This window comes from Anas platyrhynchos, chromosome 3 (genome assembly GCF_047663525.1).
Source record: "Anas platyrhynchos isolate ZD024472 breed Pekin duck chromosome 3, IASCAAS_PekinDuck_T2T, whole genome shotgun sequence".
NCBI classification, from domain to species: Eukaryota; Metazoa; Chordata; class Aves; order Anseriformes; family Anatidae; genus Anas; species Anas platyrhynchos.
In genome coordinates this window covers 93,429,302-93,443,304 of record NC_092589.1, presented here as the reverse complement: position 1 = coordinate 93,443,304, position 14,003 = coordinate 93,429,302, and positions in this window count along the sequence as shown.

Sequence of the window (14,003 nt, the reverse complement as noted above, 5' to 3'; positions counted from 1 at the left end):
TAAAGGTTCCCCTTAAAGACATGTCTGTTTCTTATTACAGTGTATGATGAACTGTTTAGGAACCTGAGTTTGTAGGGTAAAAGGTTGTATGACAATATTGTCTGTGGGCTGACCCTCAGTTTGGGGCTCCAGACCCTCCATCCTCCATACAGGATTCAAAAATAGAATTACCTGTACAAGTATCTCGGGATTTTCTGATGAGGACCTGTGTTTAGAACAGAACAGATCAGAACAGAACGGAATAGGAATAGGAACGGGAATGGGAATGGGAATGGGAATGGGAATATTCCAAAGATCATCTAGTCCAACTGCCTGACCTCTTCAGGGCTAACCAAATGTTAAAGCATATTCATGAGGGCATTGTCCAAATACCTCTTGAACCCTGACAGGCATGGGGCATCAACCACATTTCTGGGAAGCCTGGTCCAGTATTTGACTACCCTCACAGTAAAAACATTTTTCATAATGTCCAGTCTGAACCTCCCCTGGTGCAGTTTTGTGCCGTTCCCATACGTCCTGTCATTGGTCATCAGGGAGGAGAGACCAGCACCTCCCTCTCTAATTCCCCTCCTCAAGAAGCTGCAGAGAGTAGTGAGGTTGCCTCTCAGACTCCTTTTCTCTCAGTGCCAGTTGTGGCACCCAGCATTTTCCTTTATTGAACTAACTGAACATACTGTTGCTGATCATCCACTTCTTCAATCCCCCTGCAAGGCCTTTTATTCCTCTTATTACGCTTATTCCCCTTATTCCTCTCATTCCTCTAGGGAGTCAACACCTTCCAATTTAGTGTTGTCAACAAACTTGCTGAGGATGCATTCCATTCCTGCATCTAGATCATTGATAAAAACATTGAACAGGATTGGCCCTAGAACTGAGCCCTGGGAAACACTGCTAGTAACTGTCCACCTGCCAGATGAAACCAGAAAGCATGGAAGTCATGAGAATCCCAGTTTGATGCCAGGATAAACAATTTCTAGGCTTCTTACCATGATTATGGCAGTCACAGGAGTTACCCCATACTGCCTGCTTGAGTGACTTGATGATGCTTAGGGAAGCAAGAATATGAAATTTTAAATCCCATGGATAAAAGCTTAAATTCTGTTTAGAGACTTGTATTTTCTGAAAAACTTGGCTTCTTCTAGTTATTTCTTCATTACTCACTTTTGTACAACTTCTTTTGCTGTGATTTAATTCAGTGTTAATACATCAAGTAAATTTTCTTTTAAGAATGTTTTCTTCTTGGCAGCTGCCCTACAAATAGGTCTCTTCTGATGTCCAATCATGTATGCACAGTGTTCTCTTCTATCATAAATTACATGAGATCTATAATTTCAGCTTTGATGCATGACTGTAAAAGTGCTAAGATTTAAAAGCCTTGAGGTGATGTTGAGTTCATTATGGGAAGCTGGCAGTGCTTCTTCCAACAGATAAAAGAAATTTAATTACTGGCATCTACAGGAGACAGTTGCGTCTACTTTGAATGCTATGATTTCTTTTATAAGCTAGCTAGCTATAATTTCTGTACCACGTATTTTCCCTGAATGGATTTGGTACTTCAGTCAAGCTTTTCAGCAAGAAATCATCTTAACAGGAATATGTTTTCTTAGTTTCTTATCGCAAGAATAAACATGAATCTGATGCTTGAAAGGTTTCAGAACCCCGATGGAAGAATTTTAAAGGTCTTATTTGTATGAGATTTTTTCAGCCAAATTCCTGTTGTTTTCTTCCTTTCCTGATTCTATAGCTAATATAGAATATAAGAGATGCAAGCCCAGTGTAGGATGCTGTTTATTCTACTTATAATATATACAGTATTTTCTGTCAGAATGAGTTTACAATTTTATAAATGTGTCTTAAAACTTTGGAGTGACAGGAGATTGCTTGAAATGAAATATCTTTTTCAGCAGACTTTTTCAGATTGTGTCTAAGAAGAAAATTGTAGTTAATCTACTTCTCTAAAGAAAATTTGGCTGAACTTGTAATATATACTTTAAACTACTGAATCCTCTCTATTTCAGGAATAAACCCAGACGTTGAAACTCCAGCCAAGAAAAACTTCTAACTGCTGATATTGAGAAAATAACTGTAAAATAATTTTCTTCCAGCCCAGAGTGTAGGAAAAAAATTGATCCTAAGCAATTGTTTGGAGATATGTGTGTATATTTGCTTTCAGTGCCATCTTTGGGGATCACAAAGCATTGGCCTTGTTTCAGCACAGACTCTACATGCTTTGAATAGGAAGAGATTTAGGTAATTCTTAAATATGCTGCTTTTCTGAAAGGGGCCTTTTGTAAGTGTAATAGGAATATTGATCAGGATGAAGTTATATTTTTTTATATTAAATTGCTATCTTCACCTGTAATAATATAAGTAGTATTCAAAATTATTTGCTCTGTAATGGTCATGGCATGCATACTGACAGTTTTCACAGGCTGTAGTTGTATGTCTGATCTGACAAGCCAATGCAGGCAAAATGCCAATTGAAATTAATGAGAGTTTTGCTTGTGTGAGAATGCAAAATGAGGCTCTTTATGATTGTGACATTCTTAATATCCACTAGCTTAAAGTATTAAAAAAAATAAAATAAAAAATGCAGTAACATCTAGTGGAGGGCTAGAATAGTCCTTGGAGTAACTTAAATGGTTGACTTGAATTTTGCTCCATGTGCATTTCAAAGAATAAAAAAAAAAAAAAAAAAAAAAAAAAAAGATTTTACAGAATCACAGAATTTCTAGGTTGGAAGAGACCTCAAGATCATTGAGTCCAACCTCTGACCTAACACTAACAGTCCCCACTAAACCATATCCCTAAGCTCTACATCTAAACGTCTTTTAAAGATTTCCAGGGATGGTGACTCAACCACCTCCCTGGGCAGCCTGTTCCAATGTCCAACAACCCTTTCAGTAAAGAAGTTCTTCCTAACATCTAACCTAAAACTCCCCTGGCGCAACTTAAGCCCATTCCACCTCATCCTGTCACCAGGCACGTGGGAGAACAGACCAACTCCCACCTCAATACAGCCTCCTTTAAGGTATCTGTAAAGAGCAATAAGGTCACCCCTGAGCCTCCTCTTCTCCAGGCTGAACAAGCCCAGCTCCTTCAGCCGCTCCTCATAGGACTTGTTCTCCAGACCCCTCACCAGCTTCGTCGCCCTTCTCTGTACTCGTTCGAGCACCTCGATGTCCTTCTTGTAGCGAGAGGCCCAAAACTGAACACAGTACTCGAGGTGCGGCCTCACCAGAGCCAAGTACAGGGGGACGATCACCTCCCTAGCCCTGCTGGTCACACTGTTTCTTATGCAAGCAAAATTTTAGTCTGCAAGACATCTAAGTCTTATTAGCAGCCAAGGTTCATGATCACTTGATAGAGTAGATATGACTCTGATGATACCATGACACCATAACTGGAATATTGTGTTTATACAATTCATATTTTGATAGAAAGTATAGAAAGTATCTTCAACTGTTCTGAGCTGTTATATTCCCAGGCCGAACTGTACACACTCTCTGTATACTTGGATAACTATACTAAAACACATTCCAGGAAAGGTTATGCATCCTGCTATTTTAAAGCCCAGTGGAAACCATATGAAAACTTTCAAGAAAATCTGAAGACTCATATATTAATAATATTTTAATAACATGCGTTCTTTGGTGTTTTCATACAATTAACATAGACAGCCAGTAACAATAAAATCATTACATATGTATATACACACAAAACACAAGCAAGAATTTAAGACTTATGTCAGAGATCGCTTAGTGTCATAAGAGCCTCTGAAAATTTTCTGAGACCATATTTATTGTTATTATCCTGGATACTTTTGCATCATTAGCAAAGTTCTCCAACCCCTTTTCTAAGGATACAGAACCTCGTGGGATTCCACTGCTGTCCTTCCTTCACTGAAAATGTTGACTGTATCGTCCTATCATATATGGCACCACGAGATTGCTAGTTTGAAGGAAGTGAGCTTTGTGACTGAGCTAGGAATTTCTGAGAGGCTTGTTTTGGGCTAGGTCTTGGAAAAGAGGAATGGCTCAGATGTGATGTCATTGCCCGAAAGACAGTAGTATTTGATCCATGCAAGAGCATCTGGACATGGAATTTCCTGAAGCCCCCTAGGAAAGCTGCAATAATTAATGAAAGTAAAAGTAATGATGAAACTAGAGTGTAATAATAAATGTAGAGAATGATGCTAAGCAGAAGCATAAATCACTCTTCACAAGAGGAGCAGATATCATGAAAGAACCAATCACTTTTGAATTTAATGAAAAGCCCTCTCTCAGAAAGGGAAAATCAGTTACATACACCACTCAAATGAATGCCGTATGTCCTATTGTAGTAAGTTCCAAGCACTTTACACTTCTGTCTTTTTTTTTTCCTCCTGTTGTTTCTTTATCTGTAAGTGTCTCCAGATATTTTTCCTGTTTTATCTGCCATTTTTTTTCTTTCTCACTCAGTTTCATTCACAGTCTTATTCTTCCATCCCTGATCCTTTTCTCTATTCCCTTAAATAATCTGTTAAATAATCCATCCGACATTGGTGCTACATATGACTGCATTTTTAAATGACGCTGAAGCCTTTATTTGATTTCAGCTGAAGTACATGTAGATGTAGTCACCTTCTCATTATTACTTGAATCCCTTGCTTCTTCACTAATACTAAAATACAGGTCTATTTTTTCTCTTGATGAATATTTTCCCCAAGATTATCAATTTATTTTTAAACTATTAGGAAAATGAATTACTAAATCTGTGGACTGCTATGCACAGAACATTTTTATATTTAAACTTACGCTGGATTTTTCAAAAACACAATGTAGTTCCCACAATTCCTTATTAAGTTGATCTAATTTTGCTGGATTTATCTCCTATATCAGTGTACTGAAGAGAAAGAAAGCTAGATTGCATGCATGTGTGTGTGTGTATGTGTGTCCAATGGCTTCTGACAGTTCCTTTCAGGAATAAATGGAAAATAAAATGAAATTAAAATGAAATTATACAGGACAAGGTGAGAGATGCTTTGCTCAAACTGCTCTCCAAGATACAACAGAAACAAGTTAACTTGCATGACAAAGCTTGGGATAAACCTCTGAAACACAAAATGGCTGATAGATTTAGGATGTATTCATAGGATGTATTCATTTTAAGAATAATTAAAAAAAATAAAAAAAAGAGGAAAGGGAGAAAAGAAGGAAATTTATTAATTACTGCAAAGAGGTCATTTTATTGATATTCTTTGTTCCAAAGGCTCTAGAATATGCACTATGCATGCTAACATCTGCTGAAATCTCAGACCTCATTAAAGCATAAGAATAGATCACTGCATTGTTTTATTTCTCAGTTATATGGAGACCTCAGTTCCATCCATCAGTTTCATAATACACAGTAATAACAGTCTGTAAGCTATGAGGTAACCATCAAAGAGGCTGTGACTACACAAATCTGACAACGAGACTAAGCAGAATTTAGCATAAGGACTAGTCCCAAAATCAGTAAGGTGATACCACACTTGTAAACAAACCCACAAACTTTCCATGGAGTGTACTTAGTGTATTCTTATTACATATTCCTTAGGTGAGGAACAGGATGATAACCACTAGTGATTACAAATCCAGCATTTACTTTGACAGAAGAATGGATCTTTCAGTTCTCTGCAAAAAAAGACAAAGACAGGTTTGGTTTTGTGCAAACTGTCAAGAAGAAAAATGTTCAGAAGACCTGGATCAGTAAAAACAGCTGTTAACTGTTATTAAACTGGTATTAAAGAGGTGCTCAAAATTGCTGCAGGACTATGAATTCTGATGGACCTGAGAATTGCAAGCAAATTATTCACATAAGGCCTTCTTGACAAATATGGGAAATCACTGTGCCATGCATATACTTCACATATCTTGATTTATCAAACTATATTATCTTGCCCAGTAGCTTAAGGCTAACACCACATAAGTGTTTAGACAAAGCTCTCAGGCACATGGTCTGATTTTTTGGGTGGTCCTTTGGGGACTGTGGTGGTTTTACCGTGCTGGGCGGCTAAACACCACAACCGCTCTCTCACTCCCCCTCCTTAGATGAGGAGGGGAAGAGGTAAAGCAAAGAACAACTCACGGGTTGAGATAAGGATAATTTAATTAAAGGGAAATAATAATAATTGAAGAAAGATTATTATGAACTAAACAATTTAAAGGGAAAAAAAGGGAAAGGGGGAAAGGGAGGGAGAAAGGAAAAAGAAAAAAAGGGAGGAAAACAAACAAATAAAACAAATGCAGGCTATGTGGAAGTACAGAGGAAAGAAATTACTCTCTACTTCCCACAAATGAGCGATGCGTGACCACGTCCTTGAAGCAAGGCCTCAATGCACATAGCCGGTGTTCAGGGGGAGGACCGACGTTTTCACAACCAGAGCCCACCCCTCCCCTCTTCTTCCTGTTTCCACCTTTTATTGCTGAGTGTGACATCACATGGTATGGAATATCCCTTTGGTTGGTTTAGGTTAGCTGCCCTAGTGATGTTTCTCTTCTCACTTTTTGCCCACACCCTAGGAGGGTTAGAGAGAGTCCTGATGCTGTGCCAGCACTGCTCAGCAGTAGACACAACACTGGTGTGATACCACTGCTGTTCCAGCTACAAGTGCAGAGTACGGCACTGTATGGGCTGCTGCAGGGAAAGTTAACATTCCAACCAGACCCAGTACAGGGACCCAGGAGTTGGACTTGGTCCTTGTGGGTCCTTTCCAACTTGGGATATTCTATGATTCTATGAAGGTAGTCTAAATAAAGACTATTATCTTTCAAAAAGAATCAGTCTACCCTAATTCTTATTTGTAGTCTTTTTCTTGAATAACAAAGCTTCAATTCTTAACAGATTAAAATCAAAATAAGTCTATAATAGTCTTCTGGATTCTCTTATATCCAAAGAGGGCTATAGAAGAGAAATCTACAGAAATTGAAACAGTAGCAAAAAGGACTGACATAAGCATTTCAATGTCTTAAGTAGAGAGGAAGAAGAGATACTAACAAGGAAATAAGATAATCTAAGATAGAGATGACAAAGATTTTTATACACAGAAAGTTCTGAGGCTCAATAGTAAAACTCACTATATACACAGAGGCCAAAGGTTCATCAGGAATCGGCGAAAATTTCTAAGAAGGGACCAGCATGCTACGAGAACTCCAGCTGTCCCAGACAGAGACAGAGCTAGCTGGTTTAAAGTAATTGTTAACATTTATCAAGGACTAAGGGGAAATACACATATATAGGAAAGTTTATAACCTATGAATAAAACTTTCCTTCTGATGATGATTGTTTTATCAGTATAATCAGATACTGATGATGCCCCAAATAAAAGAAGAGATGCAGATGCCAAGTTATGCATATCATGTTAACTTGTTCAGAATGCAGAGAAGCTGTGACCCAAACTGTGCATCTGAACTATCTTGAACTGTATCATTGTGCCTCTGAGAAAGGAGTTCTTTCACCTTGGGCTGTCATGTTTTAATTGAATCTGAGAGTGACACAAAGGAGTAAGAAGAACCTTATTGCTCATTTTCACCTTATATTTCACCTTATAACTATGGTATCTCTTCCTGCTCCTTTCCGGACCAGAACACTCTTTTTGATTTTTTTAAGATTTAATTCTTGAATGTATACTGGGAGCCTTGAAACATTTGTCTATGTTCTAGATATGAGGAGAAGAGAACAGCTATGGTTCTGATCATTATTTTTTTTGGTTTTGCAGTAGGAGATTAGAAATTAAATGGGTGAATTAAACAAAAATGTGGAATGCAAGAACAAACTTTATTCAGAGATGGTCAGAAAAACATTTAAAAGCAATGCCTTAGAGTAAAAACTTTGAATCTTCATCTGTCACTTATAAAACTGGTCCACCTCTCTGAAAATTCTTTGAGATCAGGGATTTATTTATTTATTTATTCATTTATTTATTTATTTTTCTGAATCAGTTTGCATATAGCTAGTTATAAAACTAGAAACCATATTATCAACCGTGAAACTATATAATTAGTTTCTTTATGGATCTGCAATTTTTGCTAGATAAAATAAAAACTGTCACCAAATGCAGATGCCATTATGAATATGACAGGTCATTTTGTAGAAAAAGTTTGTGTAGAATAACATCTGATAATTTGTTGGAAACATTAGCATATAGATGGCTGTGGGATGTGTGAAATATTATCAGAAGAATTCTAATCTAAATTGCTGCAATGTCCAAATAGGATTTAGTGTTTTGTTATTATAATGCTCATAGCAGTTCAGACCTAAACAATTTATAGACTTAGCATTCAGTAGTGAATAGAAGCATACATTCTTTCTCCCTGTTAAAATCCTGAGAGCTGTTGAGTTGAGAGCATAGATTACTGTTATTATACAACGATATGTGATTAAGTGTTTGAAAATGACTAATATTACTGAAGGGTTTTTTTTTGCTTCAAGCTGTTTGTATAGCAGAGGATAGGTGGTGTTTTTGTTTTTGTTTTTTCCTAGTAATACTATTTAGCTAAACTTAACAGGAATGCTTTTAAAATTCCTGCACCCAGAAGATTAGGTAAATATTTTCTGAAAATGAAATATAATTCTGTTCCACTAAGGATTACATTAGAAAGTAGAAAAAAAAAATAAATGAAATGAAGTGAAATGAAATGAAGTGAAATGAAATAAATAAAATAAAATAAAATATTTTTCTGCAGAGCCACTGCACCTAACAAAAAGAAAACAAACAAAGCCAACAAGCTATACCATTTCTTGTGTATATAGAGTGATTTAAAACAGTCTACATTGATCTAGAGAGTAAGATGATTCACTAGAAAGGGAACCAGAAACTTCCTAAACCAGAAACCCAAGATGATCCCCATACCAAGAAAATAATCAGATGGCAGCAAAAATAGAATTCTCTTTCTGGTTCTTGGTAAACACTGCTACTGAACGCACTTCACGTCTCCTTGCACAGGCTGTGCAGATCTTCTCTACTTTGAACTCACTGCTAGGAATCATTTGTCAGATCAGAGATAACACCTAATTTTTCACGCAGATACTTGACATTCTAAGGACTTCTACAAGAGCATTTGTAGCAAAAAATAACACTCTAATAGCAGTATGGATCACTGGTTGCACATGTTTATGATACCTTGGCATCTTCACCTCCAAAACTCAACATGGAAAAGTAAGGCCCTTTGTCCTAATGCCAGTGTCTGTCATCAAATACTAAACTGGAAAAATCCCACAGTGCATAAAAGCTATAAAAATAATCAGCAAAATGCTGATCAAAATACTAAATAGGTTTCTCCTTCTCCTCCAGGAATTTCTCTACATCATTTCTAACTGGAATTTCTCTACATCATTTCTCTGGGTTCTGTGAACATTATATTCAGTACTGCTACACCTGCATTTCTTGTTTCGTAAATAGACTCACATTCTTTCAGAGATATAGAGAATATAATTTTCTGCAGCTAAGCACATCCTAAAATAGCTGCAAGCTAAATACAAAATAAATAAATGAATAAAAAAATAAATATCAGGTTTCTTCCTGGTTATTTAAGAATTATAGTCTCCTTTTAATCACGTATTTTAGTAATGAAAAATAGGGATTAATTCCTTAATAAATAAAGCAATTTTACATATTTGTATGTAAATAGGTCAGAAGATATATTAAACTTGTATGATGGACAGAACCTTGTTCTGAACTTAGTTAAGGAAATACTTTAGGTCTTTAAATATGAATGTAATTTACTGTGAAAAAAAAAAAAAAAAAGAGCAGCCCCTATTATTTCCCCTAGATTAAAATCATTAAAATATTCTGAACTTTTCCATATTAGTTCTCTTCTTTAGGATAGGAAAATGTTTTTTTGTAGGCAAAAGAGTGATTTTTTTCTGTATTGTTTTAAAGACTAATTACTGAATTAGGCATTACATGAGACAAAACACCATAATCAAACTTCTAGGTATGCATCTCAATTACAGCCTGTGTTTGTGTTCTTAGAAAAACATTTACCTACACTACAGCTGGCAGATTTTTCAGATAATTAACAATGGAAAGTGATTTAATTTTAATTACTTATGGAAATGTCCAAAGACTGCCCACTCTGAAAATATTGGGCCACACTGCCTATCCTAAATGAACAGATCCAACTGTTTGACTCTGAGATTATCAATACCTCAAAATCAAAGACGTACCATACAATCTTGGAAAAGGAAGAATCCTGTCTAAAAGTTCTGTTGTCTCTCCTGCAGCAGAGTAATGTCTTGAACTGTGCATTCTTCTCTACCAAGTAACCTAGGGGAATTTTAGATTAAAAATCTGATAAACATATCATATTAAAAGGCTATTGAATGCTGTCTAAGTTCCAGACTTCTAATGATGAATCTGCATTTTACAGACAAAAAAAATAAAAAAATGTACTAGTAGCTGGATACAAGGAACTGTGAAGTTGAGGCCATAAAGGGAGCTACTTTCTAATAAGATGAACAGAGACACTGTTGTATGTCAAATATAAATATAAATTTATATTAAAAATATAAAATGGACCTCTTGATTCCTCTCTGACTAGGTCAATTAATTGCATTGGTTGATTGTCAAAATGAGTGGTAGGAAACTTCTCTTTCAAATTTTCCAATGCAAGAATAACACAAAGAAATTTAACTTGATTACCTGCTGTATTAGTTGGTGGTTTGGTCATTTGAATTGATTTATTAATTGAATTTTAATTGTGACTTTGATCATCATGCTTATGATCATTCCTCTGTGCCACTTCTAATTATCTCTCTGAAACTAGTACGTTAGTTTGATAATGTGTTTGTTTAGTTTTATTAAAAGGATGAGTAGGCAAATATATAAAAAAAAAAAAAAAACATAAAAAATGCGCATTTGTATTTCCTTCATCAAATTGCCACATGGGTCATGTATTCAAGGGCAAGTATGATATTAAAGTACTTGGAAAATACTTGACTCACCTTCAAAATTAGTATTAAGTCATTCATATTTGACTAAGTCAATGGAAGTGAGAGCAGAATATGTTTTTCAGATCTAAAGATTAGATCATATAGATGAAATATTAGGTACTTAGATATTCCACAGTTGGTTTGTTTTTTTGTTGTTGTTGTTGAGTTTTTTGGACCATTTTAGGGAGCCTGTTTTTGGATCAAAATTGTTCATTTAATAAAATTTCTGTTTCAATCTGAATATTTTTCTTTTTTCTGATCAAGTAGAAACTAAAATGGAAACACCTTTGGGTAGAAACTCTGAAATCTTGCTAAAATCTTGAGCTTGCAAACACTGAAATATTTTTTTACCAACAGAATATTTGAATGGCATTTTGAGAACTTGAATTTCTCTCAGAAAGTAATTCACTGTGTTTTCTGATCTAACCCGTGAAAAAACAAATTACAATTTCAAGCCCACCCAAAACACTACTTCAACCCATTGTTTTTCTACTTCAGTCTCATTGTTAGCAACAAGCATGTTACCTTCCTATTGCTTATCCAAGTAGCATGGCTATGATCCTTGGAATAGGGTCTAAGTTTCACTCCAATTATTAGCAGTAACTGCATAAGCTTCCTAACTAGGAAATGCTTTTCTCTGCTCAAATTTCACAACTGTGAACAATCTCCTGGTTTTAGATGTCAATGATGAATTAAGGTGCAATGCTTCCATCCTGCGTAGCTTTTCTGACTCACAGGAAAACAAGATTGCACTGTGCCAGTGCTGGATTTGCCTCCAGGTCCCATACAACAACGTTTTAATCACAAACCAAGCAATTGACAAGAAAAATGCTTTTTGTTGTTGTTGTTTTGTTTTGTTTTAATATATATACATTTGTTTAAAGTTAAACAGCTTCAACAGATGAAAACAAATTTCTTCTTTCAAAACATTCTATATCCTGGTATCTTGTGCATTCTCATGGAAATGGATGTCCTGAGTTTGAAAATTTAACCAGAGTGACAAGTCCTGAATCTAAGACTTCAGCTGATACAATGAGACATTTGCTTGAAAAAAATAAGTGTTTTATTAGTTTTATTACTGCTCACTAGCATACTGACTTCAATGTATTCATAGCACAAATACTACAGCAAGCAGCATGAACAATAAACCAGGCAGGACTGGGAGAAGAATACTTAACTTGTGATTCCTGTGAAGCTTAAATCTGAAATAGGTGCTTAGTAACTGACCCATCAGGACCTGGGTGCTTTCCCAATACTTTACAAATAGGTACTAACATCTAGTGTTACTGACTGAAACTTCAGTACTCACAAAGTGTCCTGGATAGATGAGAGGCTCACAATGTTTGTGCGGAGGTGGGCATCTAAACCAGTAGGTAGCTGCCGATGTAGCCCAAGGGACACCCTGGGACACAATGGTGAAAGCACTGTGGGCCAACACCAGCACTTTTGTGTGAGACAGATATGATTAACATAAAATACAGATTAAGATACAGATTTATTTCTTGCAACCTCATAGAGGCCTGACCATATTGGATTCTGGGCAGCTTTCCCTCTCCCTGTGCTGTCCCCACAACAGCTGAGATGTGCAGGAAGCATGGACTTGCTGAGGACCCCCAACACATTGACAGGAATGTCATTAGCAGTAGTTCATGGTAGCTCATGGTGGCCACCTCCCATTGACATCCCAGCCCTACAAGGGGTGGTGAGGAAATGCCTGAGGGTGTTTCTTCCTGTCATTCACATCACTGAAATGTCTATCAGCTGTAAATGAGGATGGGTCAGGGTCAAGTTCTAACAGGCACCTCAAGATTTATCGCTTATCAAAGTAAAACAACGCTGGTATTTGTTTTTTATTCAAAGAACCCTGAAATTTTGGATTTTAGTTGTTAAATGAGAAACATGTTTTTTATTCAAAGAACCCTGAAATTTTGGATTTTAGTTTTTAAATGAGAAACATTACATCATTATAGCAGTATTATGTTGTAGTTTTGGTTTACAATGTTTGACTGGATTTAGGGCTGAAGATGAAAGGAAAACCTTGTTTCTAAAGATATTACCAAGACTACTTAGCTATTTCTCCTTTCATTCCATTCATTAATATTGTTGTATTATGCAGTGTTAAAACACCTATTAACTTACAGAAAACATTCCAGGTTCTCATGATTATTAATCTCTGCTTTTGAAAGGGCTAACTGAATTACTGTCGTGTAAACCCAGAGCATTATTCATGAGACTGTGGCTGAAACTGCATTTCCTTCAATCTTCAACACGATCAACCATATCCTTAAAGAACAAGAGCAAATGGGAAATAAATCCAACAGAGGATTTTGATACTGAATTTGAAAAGACTATAGTCTATCAGTCTTGGCAAGAGAATTGAATAAAAATTAAAAAAAAAGAAAAGGAGAGAGAAAGAGGGAGAAAAATAATGTTTGGATTATGTGTGATGAAAATAAAGAAGGAAATGTGTCCTAGTTGCATGAAAACATTAGGAATATTTTGGTGATTGACTTTGTGTAAACTTCACAAATATCATTTGATACACCTTTTGATACATCTTTTGATACACCATTTGATACATCTTTTCACCAAATAAGTATAAGTGATTATTGTGACAATGTTCAAAAAGAGTATTTGTATTTCCAGAAGCCTTTGCTTTACTTCCGTGAATAAAATCTCACTAATTTATTATTTTCCCTTGGATCCTCTAGTATATTTAGAACAGTTTGCAGCAAACCTGATATTGAAACTGAAAATAAAAATAATCATTTCTCAGTTTAAGAAATTAATGTATGTATATTTTGAATTTCATTGTTTCTGTTAAGCCAATCTCTACTAGGAGGTGGTTAAATTCAAGATTTAATCTGAAAATCTGTTTTTTTCTCAACTTCTTCTCTATAGTAAAAATGAATTTGCCTCCATGACGACCATTTCTGCAGTACATGTGCCATAGCAGAACACTAGACTAAGCTACTGCTGTTAGCACCCACCTGTACACAGACAGAGGTATTTGCATTAAGCAGCAGTCATGCTACAAGAGTCAGTGGCAT